Source organism: Lolium perenne, chromosome 1 (assembly GCF_019359855.2).
Source record: "Lolium perenne isolate Kyuss_39 chromosome 1, Kyuss_2.0, whole genome shotgun sequence".
NCBI classification, from domain to species: domain Eukaryota; kingdom Viridiplantae; phylum Streptophyta; class Magnoliopsida; order Poales; family Poaceae; genus Lolium; species Lolium perenne.
Genome location: NC_067244.2, coordinates 14,186,426 through 14,207,644, shown reverse-complemented (window position 1 = coordinate 14,207,644; position 21,219 = coordinate 14,186,426). Strand labels below are relative to the sequence as shown.

Genomic DNA, 21,219 nt, shown 5'->3' with positions numbered 1-21,219 from the left:
GATCCTTCATGCAATTCCCCACATAGTGCCCGGGCTTCCAGCAGTTGTAACCGATTATTTTCTTGTACCTTCGATCAATGGGTTGGACCACCTCATCTACATGCGCCAGGTGATTCCTAATAGGTTGGGGAGGTGGACGATTCACAACAAGGGCGCATGTGTTCTTAGGCACACCTCCAGGACGAGGCATTTCCCCTCAGGATCTTCCTCCTCCTTGAACAGGAGGCGCCCCCGTTGGTCTTCCTCCACCCTGAAACTGAGGAGCGCCCGCTGGTCTGCCTCCTCCTTGAGCCGGAGGAGCAGCTCCTACACCTCCTCCCTGGAATTGTTGCCCAAACCCTTCAATCTAGCCTGGTCTGATGTATTGAAATGGGTTGCCTCCCTGTCGCCGCTGTTGAAATCCCGACTGATGAGGCGCACCTCCAGCAGCACCTCCAGGACATTGACCTCCCTGCATCTTCAGGACCTCCGCAAACGTCTCTTTGCCATGAACTTGACTCCAGAAATCTCTCAAAAAACTGAAGAGCTTCGGTTCCACATGAATTGGTTGTCCAGCACGAATTGGGTGACAATATGAGGCTTGAAACATCAGGGAAACAAACAGCTCCCGTCGGGTCTAGACGAGGTGTAGGTGATGGCCTCGGGCTAGAACCCTAGCTGGATGTGAGGATGGGGAAGGAATGATCCGTAGCTGACCAAAATATTCCTCCACAGATCCGTCCTCATCCCATCCTAGGACCTGCACGTCAGTTCTCTCAACTGCCATAGCCTGACTGGTTGCGATTCCTCCATGTGTCACAAATCTGGAGCGATGCAGAGTGAAAGAACCTTCATGCCCCTCTAATGGAGGTGGGGTTCCCTTCCGAGGTTCGCTCGCTCGCCGCATCATGTCCAGTCGATGCATGGAACAGGCGGCGAGCCGGGCGCCGCCTCGAGAGTTCACCGTCGAGATGGGCGTACGACCGACACGGAGAATCATGCCTCAATTGGCGCTCCATTTGTGTCCAACATTAATGCCCTTGTCTAGAAGAATAAGAAGTCAAGGAACTAGTGAGATTCATCACTTAGAGCTCACTTAGAGCTCAACACGAAAATTGTTCCTCTCACTTCGTAACAACTCATTTAGATCTTAATTTTATCAAATACTCTCCGTCCTTGCCCCAGCCACCCTTGCTATCGGCATTGAGCTCTAGCTTTTGAGCCGCACCGAGAAGATGTGGAAGTGGGGAAAATGCGCTTGGTGACCGTGACATCGACCTACATGGCTCCTCTCCCTGCCACTAAATTATGACACCGTCGCACAACTCCTCCGGGAGATTACCCACCACTGCTACTCGCTAATCCACGACTACCGTCGTGTGCATCACGTTAGTGCGGGGCGTCCTTGGTCTGTACGGGGGACGGGAGCAGGGGAGAAATGGCGACGGGGAAATAAAATAGAAGAATCAACCGGTACGGGTGGCATATGCATGTATTATGCGATTTGGTGGAAGGGTAAAATGGTCCAAAAAATGTTGTTGACGAAACTTTTTTTGGCAGAAAACTTAGCTCCTTTATTATTTATTAGTTATAGATTTATGAATTTCACTCGCGGGGCCAAAATGTGTAGAAGAGCAATTACATATCGCTAACCCATCACATATTTGTCCTTGTTGGTTTCACTAGCGCTTATACTAGTGGGAGTAAATTCATGCACGTTAATTATTTTTTAGATAATGTATAAAATTAATTTCTGTGCTATATGTGTCAATGCCACCACTAGCCTACTGAATCCATGTTATGTGGCTTCTATGTTGCCTATCATTTGGGTGTTATAAAGGGTAGAATGATAGGGCATCCACCATTTCAATTGGTACGCCAACATCTTCTATTTCTCTTTTATTGTATATATTTCATACTTTGTACCTCTTTTGATCATATGTTTTATTACCTAATAGCCTGATTTCGAGGTTAATCATTTGTTAGATGGGACACTAGCAACCCTCTCTAACCAACTGTGCAGGTTTTTCGTTAGAAAAGTGATAAGCAACGAAGGAGAGTTCCACACTCATTCTTGAGATGTTGTAACTATGAAACTATAGTCAGAAACTTTGGCTTTATTCTTTCAAAACTTTCGAACCATCGATCGTGCTTTCCAAAACTGTCAATTGTAATGGTATCTTGTGGTGGTATATTTTTAAATTTTGTATATATGTTGTTACATGGTTCCCTTTGAGATCGAGTAAAGAGTGATGATCACATGCATATACATTGCCAAATTAGCTGGAATAAACTGACGCGCAAGTATACAACAACAATCAAGCCTTTCAGTCACAAACAAGTTGGGGTAGGCTAGAGTTGAAACCCATAAGATCTCGAAGCTAGGTTATGGTTCCGGAACGTGGATAGCTAACTTCCACACACCCCTGTCCATGGCTAAATCTTTGTCGATATTCCAAACCTTCAAGTATCTCTTAACGGACTCCTCCCATGTCAAGTTTGATCTACCACGACCCCTCTTGACATTCTCAACATGCTTTATCCGTCCTCTATGCACTGGCGCTTCCGGAGACCCCCGTTGGATATGCACAAATCATCTGAGACGATGTTGAACCAACTTCTCTTCAATCGGTGCTACCCCAACTCTCTCCCGTATATCGTCATTCCGTACCCGATCCTTTCTTGTGTGGCCATATATCCATCTCAACATGCGCATCTCTGCTACACTTAACTGTTGGATATGTCGTCTCTTCGTTGGCCAACATTTCGCGCCATACAAAATCGCAGGTCGGATAGCTGTCCTATAAAACCTGCCTTTTAGCTTTTGTGGCACTCTCTTGTCACAGAGTACGCCAGAAGCTTGGCGCCACTTCATCCAACTAGCCTTGATTCGGTGGCCCACATCTTCATCGATATTGCCATCCTTCTGCAAAATGGACCCAAAATATCGAAAAGTGTCTCTCTCCGGTACCACCTGCCCATCAAGGCTAACCTCTCCCTCCTCGTGCCTAGTAGAACTGAAACTGCACCTCATGTATTCAGTTTTAGTTCTACTAAGCCTAAAACCTTTCGATTCTAGAGTTCACCTCCACAACTCTAACTTTATATTAACCCCCGTTCGGCTATCATCGACTAGCACCACATCATCCGCAAACTGACGCGGAAGTATAAAAATTTAAAAATAGACGACAATAATGGAAGCGTGCAAACCGAGCCCCTATAATATAATGTAATAGCAACGGGTGGATCGGCACGCAGGCAGTAGTCCGCATACTAGCAGTGTGCGCCACTGCCTACTGCAACCAAATATAATGGCAACATGCCACGGGATGGCACACGACTAGTGTTCCACATACCGGTCACATGCGGAGTTCACACGCGACTGGTAGCGTATACCATTGGCGAGTTACCAATCACATACCAGCACTCGTGATTTGTAGTCAAATTTGAAACGTTGGTGGTAAGCTATTCTATACTAGTGGCAGTACTTAGTAACATAGTACTGTATATGATATTATTTTTCCAACTAACCAAAGGAGTCTTAAAACGATTGGATTACTTCCAATCAATCTTTTTTTTGATAAAGAGATAGCTAGAAATAAATACCGGCTGATAAAGTGGAGTGTGGTTTGCTGCCCTAAGACCAAGGAGAACTCGAATTTCATGACCTTGAGGTCAACAACAGGGCGCTTCTTCGTAAATGGATTTTCAAGATTCTTTGTGAAGATGTGGTGTTGCAAACCCTCCTTAGGAGGTTGGCTCAACGTGCATTTTCTCAGGTTTATTGGAACTAGGAGACTCCCACTTTTGGGCTAGCCTAATGGAAACATAAAAAATCTTCTTTCCATTCAGTTCTTTCTTGTTTAGAGATGGCTTGGAAATTAGTTTATGGGAGGACAAATGGCTAGGTAGCGCCACACTCCGAGAACAATATCCGTCCTTGTACAACATTGTACGCCACAAATTATACGACCGCTAAGGTTTTGGAAACTTCACCACCAAATGCATCATTTAGAAGAGATCTCGTAGGTCCGGAACGTCTTGCTACAACATCCGGTTTTGGTCCATTTGGCGTAGGGGTCCGATGAATTTTGACGGAATCTACATTTTTCGATAAAGGGTGCTTTATTATTCAAAAAGTTTAAGCATTACATCCAGCCTCTGCGTAACTAAGGTGCACATAGCCGTTCAAAGTATCAAAAGGATCAAACACGGTGCTCATAGACGAATAAATGGTAAAATAGTAGATAATCTCGGCACAGCCTAGTTAGCCTCAAGACACCTGTTATGCTGCCACCCATGTTGGGAAATAAACTCCTTCGCCGTGTTCTCCAATCATGTAGACACATCCGTACAGAGGTTGCGATCCTCCAAATGTTGGAGTGGCGACCATGAACGGAGCAAAGCCGTAGCACGGTAAACAACCTGCAAAAGAGAAGATTTTTTGTCATTAAAAACCTTGTCATTTTGTACATAGCTAAAATGACCATACAACAGCAATCGTGCCCATCCTTATAAGCGTTTTATACCTATTGTCAACCCCGTTTAGCCAATTGCTGAAAATATTTGCAACTGTACGAGCTGGATATAAGGCAGAACCTATCTGAATGATTGTCCATATAGACCTAGCAACCCGAAAATTGAAGAAAAGATGTTTTATTGTCTCTTGTTCTTGACAAAAAAACACATTTCATACAACCATGCCAATTGTGTTTGGCAAGGTCATCTTTAGTGAGAATCACACCCCGACGAAGATACCATGCAAAGACCTTTGTTTTCAAAGGTATCTTCATCTTACAGATGGATTTGTTATCAGCAACCGGCTAACTAGGTATGATTAAGCTTTGTACATGTAGCTGACCCAGAATTTACTATTCTTGGTAAGATTCCAACGAAATTCATCGACCCCTTGAACTAGCTGGATTGAAGCTAATCTTAGTAGCAATTCATTCCATGTGGCTAGCCTGGGACCAATAAGATCACGCCTGAACGACATAGAGGGTGGAGAATTTTCCATCACCTCACTAGTAGGAAAAGCCTCATATGTGGCGCACCAAAAAGGACATTATGTGACGCATGGACGGTACGCCACAGAATTCTCGCCACAAAAATAAGAATTCTGTGGCGCACCTGCCCATGCGCCACAGAAAGTCTTATTTCTGTGGTGCACCAGGCAAGGTGCTCCACAAAAAGAGAAAGTCTTATTTCTGTGGCGCATCGGCGCTGGTGCGCCACATAATTTTTTTTGAATTTAAAAAAAAATGACGGCCAGATCTAGATCTAGATCTGGGCCGCCGAATTTTTTTATTTTTTGAAATTTCGCTGGAAGGTCGTAGGAGGTGGGTGGGTGGGTGGAGGAGGAGGCCGGCCAGAGGAGGTGGTTGTGGTGGAGTAGGAGGAGGTGGTGGTGGTGGTGGTTGTGGTGGAGTAGGAGGAGGTGGTGGTGGTGGTGGAGGAGGAGGTGGTGGTGGAGGAGGAGGATGAGGTGGTGGTGGTGGTGGAGGAGGAGGATGAGGTGGCGGTGGTGGAGGAGGAGGTGGTGGTGGTGGAGAAGGAGGAGGTGGTGGTGGGGAGGAGGAGGAGGTGGTGGTGGTCACCGGAGGAGGAGGAGAAGGTGGTGGTGGTCGCCTGATGGAGAGGAGGGAGGAGAAGTGGAGAAGTGGAGGAGAGGAGAAGTGGAGAAGTGGGCGCCAGAAAATTCAAATTTTTGAGTAACATTCTGTGGCGCATGAGCAACTCCATGCGCCATAGATTTTTTTTTCGAATTTTCTATTTTGTAGGAAAAAATCTTGACTTTGCCGTAACTTTTTACTCTTTTCGAATTTAGCGATTCTAAAAATTGTCTAATCGGGCAAGGCCTGATGAATTCGGATGTAGAATTTTCTCCCGGTCATTTTGATATATTGTGCATTTTTTTCGAGTTCGTATGCAACCACAAATCTATTTTGATGATTTTGTAACGTAATTTTGCAAAAAAATCGAAATTCATGTTTGTTAATTTTCAGTGGTACTAGATGACATAATACATGGGCACCTCGAAGGATTTTATTTTCTGAAATTTCTATCTATTTCTTTTATATTTTACAGAGCTAAAAAGGCGATCGGGGGTGGAGGTGCGTGGGAAGCAAAAGAAACTTCTGTGGCGCATCGAACTCATGTGCGCCACAGAAATGTGTATTTTCTGTGGCACACCATCTCACGTGTGCCACATAACGCCTTATTTCTGTGGCGCACCCAGAGTGGTGCGCTATAGAATGTCTTAATTCTGTGGCGCACGTGGTCCTGTGCGCCAGAGAAAAAGTGAAACGAATGGTTGGGGGTGAGGCCCACCTTATTTCTGTGGCGCAATACACTATTTCTATGGTGCGCATTGTCTAGTGCGCCATAGAAATAAATTCTGTGGCGCACGCAAAACTGGTGCGCCAGAGAATAGCATCCCATCTATAAGTCTTTTCCTACTAGTGCCTTCTGTACGGTATCACCCTTATGGCGATCAATATTATACAAAACCGGATATTGTTCTCGAAGAGTAGTTGTATCCAACAACCTATCCTACCAGAACCTTATCTTAGACCCATTCCTAATGGAGAAGGAACCGAATGAGAAAAAGTTCTTTTGAGTTGCCATAATGCCATCCCAAAAGTAAGAATCTCCAGGTTTCCATATAACAGAGTTGAACAGATTTGCAGTTTCCTCGCTAAAGCTGGTCAATAACTCAAGATGCAGCCATGGCGATGAGGGGTGAGCCGGCGTCGCCGCCTGCCTGGTCTCCCTACACTCGTGTCCTCTCCCAGCTCCGCGACCGGATGCGGGTTTCTCTCTCTGCCATCTCTATTTCTCCATACCGATGTCTCTCGCTGCGAGGCGTCGTGGCGCCCGCCATCCCCGTCAGCCACGTCTTGGATTGAAGCTGAAGTTGTGCGGCTCCATGGCTCCGGCAACCTCTCCGGCCGAGGTGGAAGTCGACCTGTGATGGCCTCCTGCTGATGGCTGCATCTCCGGCAACCTCTCCGGCCGAGGTGCTGCCGTGCTTGCGCCGTCGGGGCTTACGCGGAGTCACTGCAACCTGCAGATTCCCACCGGCAAAGGAGCTAGGCGGCTTCTCTCCAGCCACGTTTCAGCTTGGATGGATTGATATAGCGGAGACGAAGGTGAGCGCATTAATGAGCTTTGATGTGCTGGTCAGTGCACTATTCATAATAAACAATACTTTGAAAAATACATGAGTAAATACACTGTAATGTCAGCGAGATGGTGAACCTGATTGGTCTGGGAATAGGGAGTATCTGAGCCCGAGATTAGATAGGCATTTCGTATATATTGTTGTTAAATACATGATATCGTAGTTGGTAGATGGTATCGAAGATTTTTGTGGGCTAATTCGCCGGTGTCGTTATAGGGTGATGGATCCGCTGGAGCCACCGGTACGAAACGGATATTAGAGGAGTATATTGAGAGGAAGTGATCAACATGAGAGATACATGTTTTTATAAGATAAAACTTGGTGCTACAAAGGTAAACATATTGTACCGGCCACAGTTCAGGTATGAGACTATCTGAGTTTTCCGCTGAGAACGGCCGTGTGTGGAACATGTCGATGATGGATTCGTAGGAGCGATCGATATTAATATGTTCAGGTGTCCATGTTCTAGTGGGTTAAAGAGCTCTGCTCTTCTAGCGCCCGTGTGGTGCTAGTCGAGGCTGTCGATGTTGGAGTACCCTATGCAGAGCGTAAAAGCATGTAATTTCACCCCTTGCTCCCGGGTTGAAAACGCTTACTTTTATGTGTGGCACCATGTATTTTAAATTGCCAAATTACTATAACCACCTGGTTTCTGATTGTGTATAATCAGTTTGTTGAGTATGATTTATCATACTCACCCAGCCCCCCATGTTTTTTCTTACTCGCAAACATCAATAGCGGAAGACCACGTCAACAGATGATTAGGAAAGGACCAGTGGGTGTGAATCAGTTAGAGAATCTAGTTATAATTCTTGTGTAATTGTAATAAATTTGTAAAAATAATATACATGAGCTTCTCGAGATCCACTGTGTCGGTTTCTCCCTGTATTTTAAAGCCTTGCACGCATATAGGCCTCTCGATTTATTGGCGCACGGCGGCTGTCTCGTCCAGGCCCGATCTTGAGGCATGACAGTTCCTTTCATGATTAATTGTAGGGAGGCTCAATCTTTTGTTTTTGTATTGTTTGGATCGGGAGTTATGCAGAGGCCGCGTGCTATGCTTAAAACTTTTAGGTAATAAAACCCTCTTTATAATATATAGATATAGGTGTAGATATAGATGTAGACATTGACATATATATAGATATAGTATATATGTAGATATATATATATTGATATGTAAATATAGATATAGATATATATATGTAAATATATGTGTATATATAGATATGGATATGAATATAGATATAGATATAGGTGTACATATGGATATTGATGCATTTATAGTGTTATAGATGCATATATAGATATAGATATTAATGAAGGTATAATGTTATAGATGTACCTATAGATATAGCTATAGGATCCAGCCTAAGAATCCAAAAGGATAAATCAAATCACCCTGCATCGATTATTTATACAACATTTATCATTTACTCTGGTCTCATTCAAGAAGAAGGTACGTGCTACCACATAACAGGATGGGCAAGCAATTGTTGTTCCTAGTTGTCCTCATCGCCTCCCGTGAGTATTTAAATTTTGTTCACAAATTGTTGTTCCTGTTGGTTGTCCTTCTCATGGCCTTCCATAAGCATTGGTATTTTATTCAATGTTTATATGAAGATTTTATTATCGCCCCATGGATTTAATTCAAATCTTGTTTGGTACATGCAGTTGTGACGACAGATATGATTGTAAGGGGCGAGATAGTGTGCGATGTGCCAAAGGTGAATTGCATGTTCAACTGCCTTAGAGGGTCAGGCAAGTGCCTGCGGTGTTGCCTAGACCTTGGCTTCGTCCATGGAAATTGCATGTTAATCCGTATGGACCTATGCTACTGTTGCAGAAACAACACCAACGTCCTAGGTCCTATCCACCGCCGACAGCAGCCGCAGACCACAACCCTCACTCCTACTCCTCACTTTCTTAATGCCTGATCACGTTTAGTTTCCATCTTCTCCAGTGGCAAGTTTAGGTTTTCTGTGTTGTTCTTTTGTTTTATCTTTGATCTGCTTTGTAAGAGGTTCTCCTCTCCACCTTGTATCGGTTCGGCCGTTGCGGCTTTATTTATAAAGCGGGGCGAAAGCCTATTTCAAGCTTCTACAATGTTTACATATCATATTGAAAACGTATTTAGTTCAATTAAGAGAACAAAGAAATAAAAAGACAGTTCTTTATCGTATTCCATCGTACTAGCTGTTTTTGTTTTGCCACATGTTTAACTTAGATCTGTTTACCGTGGATCACCTTACCTCAATCATTTTTTCATCTGGAAGTATTTACCAACATCGTCATTGACTTTTATGGCAACACTACCACCGAAAAAAGAGTTATTAATTAGAGTGCGCCACTCTTCACAATATCCTTTCATCCAGAGTGTTTGTAAAAAAAAGACCATTTAATTTTATCATAGGTTTTTTCAAAGTTGATTTTGAGTATGATCCCATTCAAGCTTTTACGATGCATCTCATGGATTGTTTTATGAAAAGTGACAACCCCATCTAGGATGTATCTGCCTTGCATGAAAGCCGTCTGAGAGGGACACACCATGTGATCTGCCACTGATTTAAGTCTAATAGTAGCTACTTTTGTGAAAATTTACCACTGATTGGTGTATGCATGGCTGTATTGAGTTGATTTCATGTTCAAGTTTGAAAAGCATTCCATCTCTACAAGTTCTCGTTTGACGCCATGAGAGCGAGCCTACCAATGGTGTGACTACAATTTCATTTTCGTCTTTCCATCGTATCTCATTCATAAAATCTGTTAAATCTGTTGAGAGAGAATAAATAAGTACTTCCTAAATACACATGTATCTAGGCGTGGTTTAGTGTGTAGATACATACGAATCTAGATAAATCTAAGTCAATTAATTTAGAGGCAAAGGAGTAGAAATTTTTTTAAAAAACTTTTTCATGGTGGTAGATGTATTTCTTTCTACTACATATTTTTATTGAATTTATTTATCTTATCTGAGCATTAATTCCTAGCAAATACATTATCTTATCATTAATTATCATATACACAATATTTTTTTAGTTTTAATAACATTATATATAAAAATATCAATATTATTTACCATTAAATATGTTATTCCATATTATTTTTAGAGTTTTTTCCTGTATTTTTACTATTAAAGAAGAATATGTGAATGCCCGATGTCACGGTTTAAAAAATTACAAGAAAATGGCTCCGTAAGATATTTTATGGTAACATAAAGAAAACTGACCAGGCAATTCATCACCGCAAAAGGAGGAAACAACACACTAGTCTCTATTTCCCCTTTTTTCGCCGTCTCGTGAGCCAACGAGAAATCTCTGCACGAGGTATCTACAAAAGAAATTCTTGCTTTTGTGCTTGTTGTTTGTTCAATAAACTAGCTAATTCCATGGACCTGGATCCATGGAGGTGAGGTCAGGTAAGAGTTTGTTGTTGTTACTTGTTGGGCTTCATGGGGGCGCGGCAGCCGGAGATCCAAGCTTTGAGCAGTGCAGGAGAAAAGGAAAGATGTAAAGGCCCTGCCGGTGAAGGTACGAGATGTCAAGCACGATGAGACTACTGAGGCAACGCTCCCACCGCCGCAGTGGCAGCGCTGATGGTGGCCACGGACGCGAATATGGTAGCATCAAGCACATTGTTAAGCTCATGCCCTACATATCACCGTCATCAACGAGAACACTGCAGGGCATGTCTGGTGCATTGTTCCTCCGCGAGAGTAATGAGGTGCCTATGATCTCCGTTGACCATAATCGGTTTGATTTGCGTTGCCAACAAATTACATCAAGTTGTTTAATCCATCCCCTTCTAAATCTATTATTTTACTCATCTGTACCCCTTGTATGATTTGGCAGTAGTAGATTCATAGGCTACGAACTATTATATACAACTTTCTATAAAAACAGACAAATAATCTAGAATTCGGTGGTGTAATATTCCAAACAATCTAGGGGTAAAATCGGGAAAAAATAAAAAATACGAGGAGAAACCTTATTGCTTTTTTCGTTAGATACAGATATAGATATAAATAAATATACATAGATATCGATATAGATATAGATATAGATGGCCCCTAAAAGTATTCTTAGTCTAATTTTGGTGCGTGTGTTCTCCTATATAAATAGAAAGGCACCACCTAGGCTAAACATCTAAAACCATAAATCAAATCACCCAGCCCATGGATTATTTATACTATCATTGATCATTCATCGGTGCGCATTCAAGAAAAAGAAGAAGATACGTTCTACCAAATAACTGGATGGGCAAGAAGCAGTTGTTTCTTATGGTCGTCCTTCTGATCGCTTCCCGTAAGTGTTCAAATATTGTTCGAAGGTTCTGTGCAGATTTTAATATTGCCCCATAGATTTTGTTCAAATCTTGTTTGGTGCATAGATGTAGTTGAGACTACGGATGTGAAGGTAAGGTACGATCTAGTGTGCGAGGAGAACGTGGAGAAATGTTGGCTCAAGTGCTACACAGGGGGTGGAAACTGCATGCGATGTTGCCAGGCCCACGGCTACGTCCACGGCCGATGCAATATATTCCTTGACAACTTCTGCTTCTGCTGCAAGAACTTACCTTACCCACCTGTGGACACTGACGGGAACCATGGCCAGCAACCTCAGGCAGGAACCCCGACACCTCTGCCTCAGCATTGAGTTGATTTTGTGCTCAAGTTGAAAAAGGGTTAGGTTTCTATGAGTTTCAAACATACAAAATATGTTAAGTTGGATGAGAATGAATAAAGAAGAAGAATAATTTAGTTTGCATGGTGCGAGATGTAGTTCTTTCTTCCACATTTTTTATTGGATTTGAATTATCTTATCTAAGCATTAACTCGGAGCAAATACATCGAAGCTAACATAGTCTGTATACCTTATTTTTATATAAATAACAGGGTATATGTATAAATAATTAGCATATTATTTACCATTAAATATGTTTTTATGTATAGTTTTTTATATTTTTTGCATTACTTAACTGTATATTACTCTTTTGTTTGAGCTTCAAAAAAGAACTAAACTGTATTATACTCTGGATAAGTTTTGGGCGAGACCGTATCGGCGTGTGGCCCAATTCTTAGCCCAGCCCACGGGAAGGGCCGAGCGCACTCCCATCGTCCCGAGCTCACCGTCTCCGGCGTCACCGCCTCCTTCCACGCCAGTCGCCACCACCGTCGTGCTCCTCTCGATGCGCCCCCATACACACCCACGTCTCCCCAGCCCCTCCCTCCAGCAGCGGCGCCGCCGAATCAGCAGGGGACCGAATCTTATGGTCAAACTACCATCTCATCTCACATACTTCCAATTTCAGTACAAGGAGTTTATACAGTAGGAGGGATTGATGGAGTGGAGCAGTTCGGGAGAGGAGAGAAACAAAGGGGATACATGAAGGAACAATTAGCAAATAGTCCAACGACACCCAAACACGAACACCCCGTGTCGACTTGATGCCTCAGTCCCTCGTCCAGCGTGGCATACCTCCTACGTCGATGCGCGAGCTATAGCACCTCTGATTGGTTGATCACGTGGTCCATTCGGGCCCACCAGTTCCTGCTGGCTTTCTTTCGGCTCTTCTCAGTCTCCTTCTCTATTTGCCTGAAGCGGATACAGCTACATCCTGCACTTGGTCCATGACATTACCCTCTCCATGAGAGCCAGCTTGCCCCCAAGCTGGGTATTCTGGGAACCTGCATTTGAGCTCATCTTTGTTCTCCCATGTAGCTAGAGCATCTGGTAACCCCTTCCATCGCACAAGGACTTGACAGATAGACGTTGCACCTTGATGTCGCCAGCGTGTTCCCAGCAGCATTTCCGGCTGAAGGTCATGATGTGGTACATCTGGAAGAGTGTCTTGCACTTGGACATCAGCTCCAATGAATTTCTTGAGTTGAGAGACATGAATGACTGGACGGTAGTATCTGGGAGCGCCAAACGATACGCCATCTTCCCAACTTTCTACAACACCTGAAATGGACCATAAAAACGAAGAGCCAATTTTCTGGTACCTTGTACCGCAACTGAGGTTTGAACATGTGGATGGAGCTTCAGTTACACCCAATCGCCTTCAGAGAAGTGGCGTTCGGTGTGTTTTTATCTGCTTCGTGCTTCATCCTTTGTTGTTGTCGCTCCAGGTGTTGCTTGAGCAGACTTTGCATTTGCTCTCAATCACGCAACCATTGTTGGAGGTCCGGTACTTCACAAGCATCCACAACATCAATCCCAATGTGGCGTCGTGTGTGCCCATACATGACTTCGAAGGGTGTTTTTCCCAGAGTGGAATGGATGGTTGTATTGTACCAAAATTCGGCCAGGGGAATCCATTGCACCCATTGCTTTTGACAAGAACCGACAAAACAACGAAGAAAACCTTCCAGGCACTGATTCACCCTCTCAGTTTGACCGTCAGTCTCTGGATGTCTCGCCGAACTCATACGCAACTCAGTCTGAGTTAAACGAAACAACTCTTGCCACAATGTGTTGGTAAATATTGGGTTTCTATCCGACACAATGGCTAGTCGTAAACCATGCAGCCTGTATATGTCCTTCACATAAGACATTGTTACTAACAATGCTGTGAAAGGATGCTTCACTCGGTGGTATGTTGCATGGAACCCTGAGTGTCCACCAATGGGGCTGGAGTAAAGTGCATGAAGGATGTCCTGCTGGAGATATGTGTTATCACCAATCCATACACGCCCTTTGTGACGGATAAGCCCTTTGTGCAAGGTGTAATTGCCAATGGGAGACTAAAGTGTGAGCTGAGCTAGCTTGTTTGTTGCCAAGGTACTATGCAGATGCCCTTGTGTGACGCTTTGCAACCACACTGGTTTGCATTGAGAGACAACTAACAATTCTTCAGTGTCCTCATTATATGTCTCGAAAGTGCATCTGCAACTTTGTTTTCTACACCTTTTTTGTAAATGATTTTGTATGAGAGACCAAGAAGCTTCATTAAGGCTTTATGTTGCCACGGTTTCGAGAGATGCTTGTCATCCAGGTGCATCAGACTGCGCTGGTCAGTGCGAATAATAAACTCAGCATGCTGCAAATAAGATCTCCATTTGTCCACTGCCATAAGAATCGCCAAACACTCCTTTTCATATGTTGATAATCCACGGAGCCTTGGGCCAAGCGCCTTGCTGATAAAAGCAATTGGATGATTGTTTTGGAGTAGCACAGCATCCACTCCTCTACTGCATGCATCAGTTTCAACCACAAAGGTTTCATTAAAGTTTGGTAACGCCAGCATTGGTGTGGTCATTAGAGATTTCTTCAGAGATTGAAATGCAGCTTCCCGCTCCGAATTCCAGCAATAAGGAACCCCTTTCTTTAGTAATGTAGTGAGTGTTTTAATGACGATGCCATAGCCTTATATGAACTTGCTGTAGTACCCAGTCATACCGAGGAAACTACGCAGCTCCTTCACGTTTTCGGCTGCTGCCACTTTAGGATTGGTGCTATTTTTCTATGATCAGTGGACACACCAGTACAACTGATAATGTGGCCCAAGTATGATATTTCCTTTTGAGCAGAAGAACATTTACTATTTTTCTCTTTCAACTGATGGTGTAGAAAGATAGAAAAGATTTGCTCCAAATGTTTCACATGATCTTCTAGGGTAGTACTATATATGAGGATGTCATCCACGAAGACTAGGGCGAATTTTCTCAATGCTGGCACCAAAATATCATTCATCACCCCTTGGAATGTTGCTGGGCCTCCAGTGACACCATATGGGATGACTTTTTATTCAAAATGCTCGTGGTGTGTTTGAAATGCCGTTTTGTACTCTTTCCCTGCAGCCATCTGTAACTGGTGGTAACCTGATCTCAGATCCAAGCTGGTAAACCATTTAGCTCCTGCAAACTCGTCAAGCAATTCTTCAATCACTTGGAGATGATATTTGTTCTTTATAGTCATTGCATTAAGGTGTCTAAAGTCGACACATAGTCTCCAGGTGAGGTCCTTCTTGCCAACTAATAAGACCGGTGAGGCGAAAGGACTGGAACTTGGCTGAATCACACCTTGTTCCATCATTTCTCTAACCTGCTTCTCAATCTCATTTTTCTGCATTGGACTATACCTGTAGGGTCTCAGGTTAACTGGGCTGGCTCCTGGCATGAGAGGTATCGTGTGATCATATTTCCTGTGAGGTGGCAAGCCAGTTGGTCTCTCAAATATTTCCTCATACGTGTCAATCACCATGGCCACAATTTTTGGCACTGTCTTCTTTGTCTCTTCCTCAGCAGTGAAATAGACTTGCACCATATAATAGATGGAGTCCTGTTTTTGCAGTGCTTGCAGCTCTGGTACAGAAATAATGTCACACCGCTGCGTGTTAGCTTGGTTACCTTGCAATTGACATTTTCTTCCTTGCCAATCAAATTCGAACCACTTTTGTGCCCAGTGTAGTCATTAGACCCATCTGCTCCAGACACTGCATGCCTAAGATGACGTCGTAGCATTGCAGCGACAACACCTTCAAGGAGTTACGAAAGTGTTCCCTTGACAGATCCATGTGCAATCTGGAATCTCAGAGTCCCCTATGAGAATTCCTCCTCCAGCCAACTTCACTTTAATTTGTTGATTGAGTTGCTTGACTCCTTGTAATTGCGAAGCCAGCTGAGCACTAATGAAATTTTTCGAGGACCCTGAATCTATTAAGATCAGAACATCATGCCCCTGAATTTGTCCAACAAGCCTCATGAAATGCACGACTTCAGACCCATTAAATGCCTACTTACTGATTGACATGAACACTTCTTGATTGTCAGGTACTGCATCTTCAAAGACTTCGACTTCAACATTCTCCCCTTCAGAATCTGAAGGGTGAAGCATGGCAAGCAACTCTTCGACCACATGCAATTGTACTGTTGCATTGCATTTGTGCCCTGGCACATACTTTTCCCCACAAGTAAAACATAAGTTCCTAGCCTTGTGATAAGCTTTCAGTGCTGAAACCTTGTTATTGAGAGCATTTGATCTATCATCCGAATTGGATGGACTGGATTGCCTGACTGTGGGAGAGAAACTCTGGCGCGAAAATTATCTTTGTTGTACGCCTTATCCGCCAATGAATTTAGGTACATCATCTTCAATTTCTTCCTGTAGTAAAGCCAAGGAAACATCAGTCTCGAGGTCTTGTGGACATTGAATCATTACAACACGCCTTATATTACTTGACAATCCCTCTATAAACCTAGTAGTAAAAAATACACGATCTAAATCCGACTTGTAAGCAAGCATATGATGCATGAGGCTATCAATTTTTTCTATATATGCAACTACTGTGCTAGTTTTCTTAAGCCTAAAGCACGGTACAACATTTGAAACTGACCCCTATCAAAGTGTTTGCTAAGTGACTCAAACAATTTCTCTGAGGTGAAACTAGCAAGCTTGTTCTCAACACTCTGCAAACAAAGTGCGGCGTTACCCGAGAAGTGCATATTGGCGTATTCCACTCTATAACTAGGATCTACTGCATATTGATACGTCTCCGACGTATCGATAATTTCTTATGTTCCATGCCACATTATTGATGATATCTACATGTTTTATGCACACTTCATGTCATATTTGTGCATTTTCTGGAACTAACCTATTAACAAGATGCCGAAGTGCCAGTTGCTGTTTTCTGCTGTTTTTGGTTTCAGAAATCCTAGTAAGGAAATATTCTCGGAATTGGACGAAATCAACGCCCAGGGTCCTATTTTGCCACGAAGCTTCCAGAAGACCGAAGAGTCAACGGAGTGGGGCCACGAGGTGGCCAGGAGGGCAGGCGGCGCGGCCCCACCCTTGGCCGCGCCGCCCTGTCTCCTGGGCCCCTCGCGTCGCCCCCTGACCTACCCTTCCGCTTACTTAAAGCCTTCGTCGCGAAACCCCCAGTACCGAGAGCCACGATACGGAAAACCTTCCAGAGACGCCGCTGATGTCTACTTCCCCCTCCTTTTCCTGTAGACAGTGTTGGGCCTCCAAGAGCAGAGGTTTGTAGAACAGCAGCAAGTTTTCCCTTAAGTGGATCACCCAAGGTTTATCGAACTCAGGGAGGAAGAGGTCAAAGATATCCCTCTCAAGCAACCCTGCAACCACAAAGCAAGAAGTCTCTTGTGTCCCCAACACACCTAATAGGTGCACTAGTTCGGCGAAGAGATAGTGAAATACAGGTGGTATGAATATATATGAGCAGTAGCAACGATGCCAGAAAATAGCTTGCTGGCGTGTAGTTGATGGTGGTAGTATTGCAGCAGTAGTAACACAGTGAAATAGTAAACAAGCAGTAGTAACGCAGCAGTATTTAGGAACAAGGCCTAGGGATTAGACTTTCACTAGTGGACACTCTCAACATTGATCACATAACAGAATAGATAAATGCATACTCTACACTCTTGTTGGATGATGAACACATTGCGTAGGATTACACGAACCCTCAATGCCGGAGTTAACAAGCTCCACAATTCAATGTTCATATTTAAGTAACCTTAGAGTGTAAGATAGATCAAAAGACTAAACCAAGTACTAACATAGCATGCACACTGTCACCTTCATGCATATGTAGGAGGAATAGATCACATCAATACCATCATAGCAATAGTTAACTTCATAATCTACAAGAGATCATAATCATAGCATATGCCAAGTACTAACACGGATGCACACACTATCACCTTTACACCGTGCAGGAGGAATAAAACTACTTTAATAACATTGCTAGAGTAGCACATAGATAAATTGTGATACAAATACATTGCAATCATAAAGAGATATAAATAAGCACCTCACTATGCCATTCATAACAGTGAATAAGTATTCTGTGAAATATAGCCTAAGAGACCCACACGGTGCACACACTGTCACCTTTACACACGTGGGACAAGGAGTCTCCGGAGATCACATAAGTAAAATTCACTTGACTAGCATAACGACATCTAGATTACAAGCATCATCATATGAATCTCAATCATGTAAGGCAGCTCATGAGATTATTGTATTGAAGTACATAGGGGAGAGATGAACCACATAGCTACCGGTACAGCCCCGAGCCTCGATGGAGAACTACTCCCTCCTCATGGGAGCAGCAGCGGTGATGAAGATGGCGGTGGAGATGGCAGCGGTGTCGATGGAGAAGCCTTCCGGGGGCACTTCCCCGTCCCGGCGGCGTGCCGGAACAGAGACTCCTGTCCCCCAGATCTTGGCGTCGCGATGGCGGCGGCTCTGGAAGGTTTCTGTGGGTTTCGTCGAACGTAATAGGGTTTTCGCGACGGAGGCTTTAAATAGGCGGAAGGGCAGCCTCGGAGGGGGCCTGGGGGGCCCACACTATAGGGCGGCGCGGCCCCCCCTCTGGCCGCGCCAGGGTGTGGTGTGGGGCCCCCAGGGCTTCCCTCTGGCGGCTCTCGGGTGTTCTGGATGCTTCCGGGCAAAATAGGAACCTGGGCGTTGATTTCGTCCAATTCCGAGAATATTTCTTTACTAGGATTTCTGAAACCAAAAACAGCAGAAAACAGGAACTGGCACTTCGGCATCTTGTTAATAGGTTAGTTCCAGAAAATGCACGAATATGACATAAAGTGTGCATAAAACATGTAGATATCATCAATAATGTGGCATGGAACATAAGAAATTATCGATACGTCGGAGACGTATCAGCATCCCCAAGCTTAGTTCCTGCTCGTCCCGAGCAGGTAAACGATAAACAAAGATAATTTCTGGAGTGACATGCCATCATAAACTTGATCATATTGTAAACATATGTAATGAATGCAGCAATCCAAGACAATGGTAATGACATGAGTAAACAACTGAATCATAAAGCAAAGACTTTTCATGAATAGTTCTTCAAGACAAGCATCAATAAGTCTTGCACAAGAGTTAACTCACAAAGCAATAATTCAAAGTAAAGGTATTGAAGCAACATAAAGGAAGATTAAGTTTCAGCGGTTGCTTTCAACTTGTAACATGTATATCTCATGGATATTGTCAACATAGAGTAATATAATAAGTGCAATATGCAAGTATGTAGGAATCAATGCACAGTTCACACAAGTGTTTGCTTCTTGAGGTGGAGAGAAATAGGTGAACTGACTCAACAATAAAAGTAGAAGAATGGTCCTCCATAGAGGAAAGCATCGATTGCTATATTTGTGCTAGAGCTTCTATTTCAAAAACATAAAGAGAGCATAAAAAATAAAGTTTTGAGAGGTGTATGTTGTTGTCAGCGAATGGTAGCGGGTACTCTAACCCCCTTGCCAGACAAACCTTCAAAGAGCGGCTCCCATTTTATTTTATTTTTGGGTGGCACTCCTTCCAACCTTTATTTCACAAACCATGGCTAACCGAATCCTCGGGTGCCTGCCAACAATCTCATACCATGAAGGAGTGCCTTTTTATTTTAGTTTTATTATGATGACACTCCTCCCAACCTTTGCTTACACAAGCCATGGCTAACCGAATCCTTCGGGTGCCGTCCAACAATCACATACCATGGAGGAGTGTCTATTTTTGTTAATTAATTTGGGACTGGGAATCCCATTGCCAGCTCTTTTTGCAAAATTATTGGATAAGCGGATGAAGCCACTAGTCCATTGGTGAAAGTTGCCCAACAAGATTGAAAGATAAACACCACATACTTCCTCATGAGCTATAAAACATTGACACAAATCAGAGGTGATAAATTTTGAATTGTTTAAAGGTAGCACTCAAGCAATTTACTTTGGAATGGCGGAGAAATACCATGTAGTAGGTAGGTATGGTGGACACAAATAGCATAGTGGTTGGCTCAAGTATTTTGGATGCATGAGAAGTATTCCCTCTCGATACAAGGTTTAGGCTAGCAAGGTTATTTGAAACAAACACAAGGATGAACCGGTGCAGCAAAACTCACATAAAAGACATATTGTAAACATTATAAGACTCTACACCGTCTTCCTTGTTGTTCAAACTCAATACTAGAAATTATCTAGACCTTAGAGAGACCAATTATGCAAACCAAATTTTAGCATGCTCTATGTATTTCTTCATTAATGGGTGCAAAGTATATGATGCAAGAGCTTAAACATGAGCACAACAATTGCCAAGTATCACATTACCCAAGACATTTTAGCAATTACTACATGTATCATTTTCCAATTCCAACCATATAACAATTTAACGAAGAAGAAACTTCGCCATGAATACTAAAAGCTAAGAACACATGTGTTCATATGCAACAGCGGAGCGTGTCTCTCTCCCACACAAGCATGATGTAATCCAATTTATTCAAACAAAACAAAAAACAAAAACAAACCGACGCTCCAAGCAAAGCACATAAGATGTGATGGAATAAAAATATAGTTTCAGGGGAGGAACCTGATAGTGTTGTCGATGAAGAAGGGGATGCCTTGGGCATCCCCAAGCTTAGATGCTTGAGTCTTCTTGAAATATGCAGGGATGAACCACCGGGGCATCCCCAAGCTTAGACTTTTCACTCTTCTTGATCATAGTATATCATCCTCCTCTCTTGACTCTTGAAAACTTCCTCCACACCAAACTCGAAACAAACTCATTAGAGGGTTAGTGCATAATCAAAAATTCACATGTTCAGAGGTGACACAATCATTCTTAACACTTCTGGACATTGCCCAAAGCTACTGGAAGGTAATGGAACAAAGAAATCCACCCAACACAGCGAAAGAAGCAATGCGAAATAAAAGGCAGAATCTGTCAAAACAGAACAGTCCGTAAAGACGAATTTTTAATAAATACTTCCGTTGCTCAGATCAGAAAACTCAAAACTAATGAAAGTTGCGTACATATCTGAGGAACACGCATGTAAATTGGCATATTTTTCTGATTTTTCTACAGAGAAACCAGCCCAGATTCGTGACAGATAGAAATCTGTTTCTGCGCAGAAATCCAAATCTAGTATCAACCTTCGATTAGAGGCTTCACTTGGCACAACAAAACACAAAACTAAGATAAGGAGAGGTTGCTACAGTAGTAAACAACTTCTAAGACACAAAATAAAAACAAAGTACTGTAGCAAAATAACACATGGGTTATCTCCCAAGAAGTTCTTTCTTTATA

At 43.2% G+C, this 21,219-nt stretch overlaps 1 pseudogene; it reads right to left on the bottom strand.

The window, feature by feature from the left end:
- Nucleotides 1-2,365: 2,365 nt before the first annotated feature.
- On the bottom strand, nt 2,366-3,065 carry LOC139835884 (uncharacterized; annotated as a pseudogene).
- Nucleotides 3,066-21,219: the final 18,154 nt, after the last annotated feature.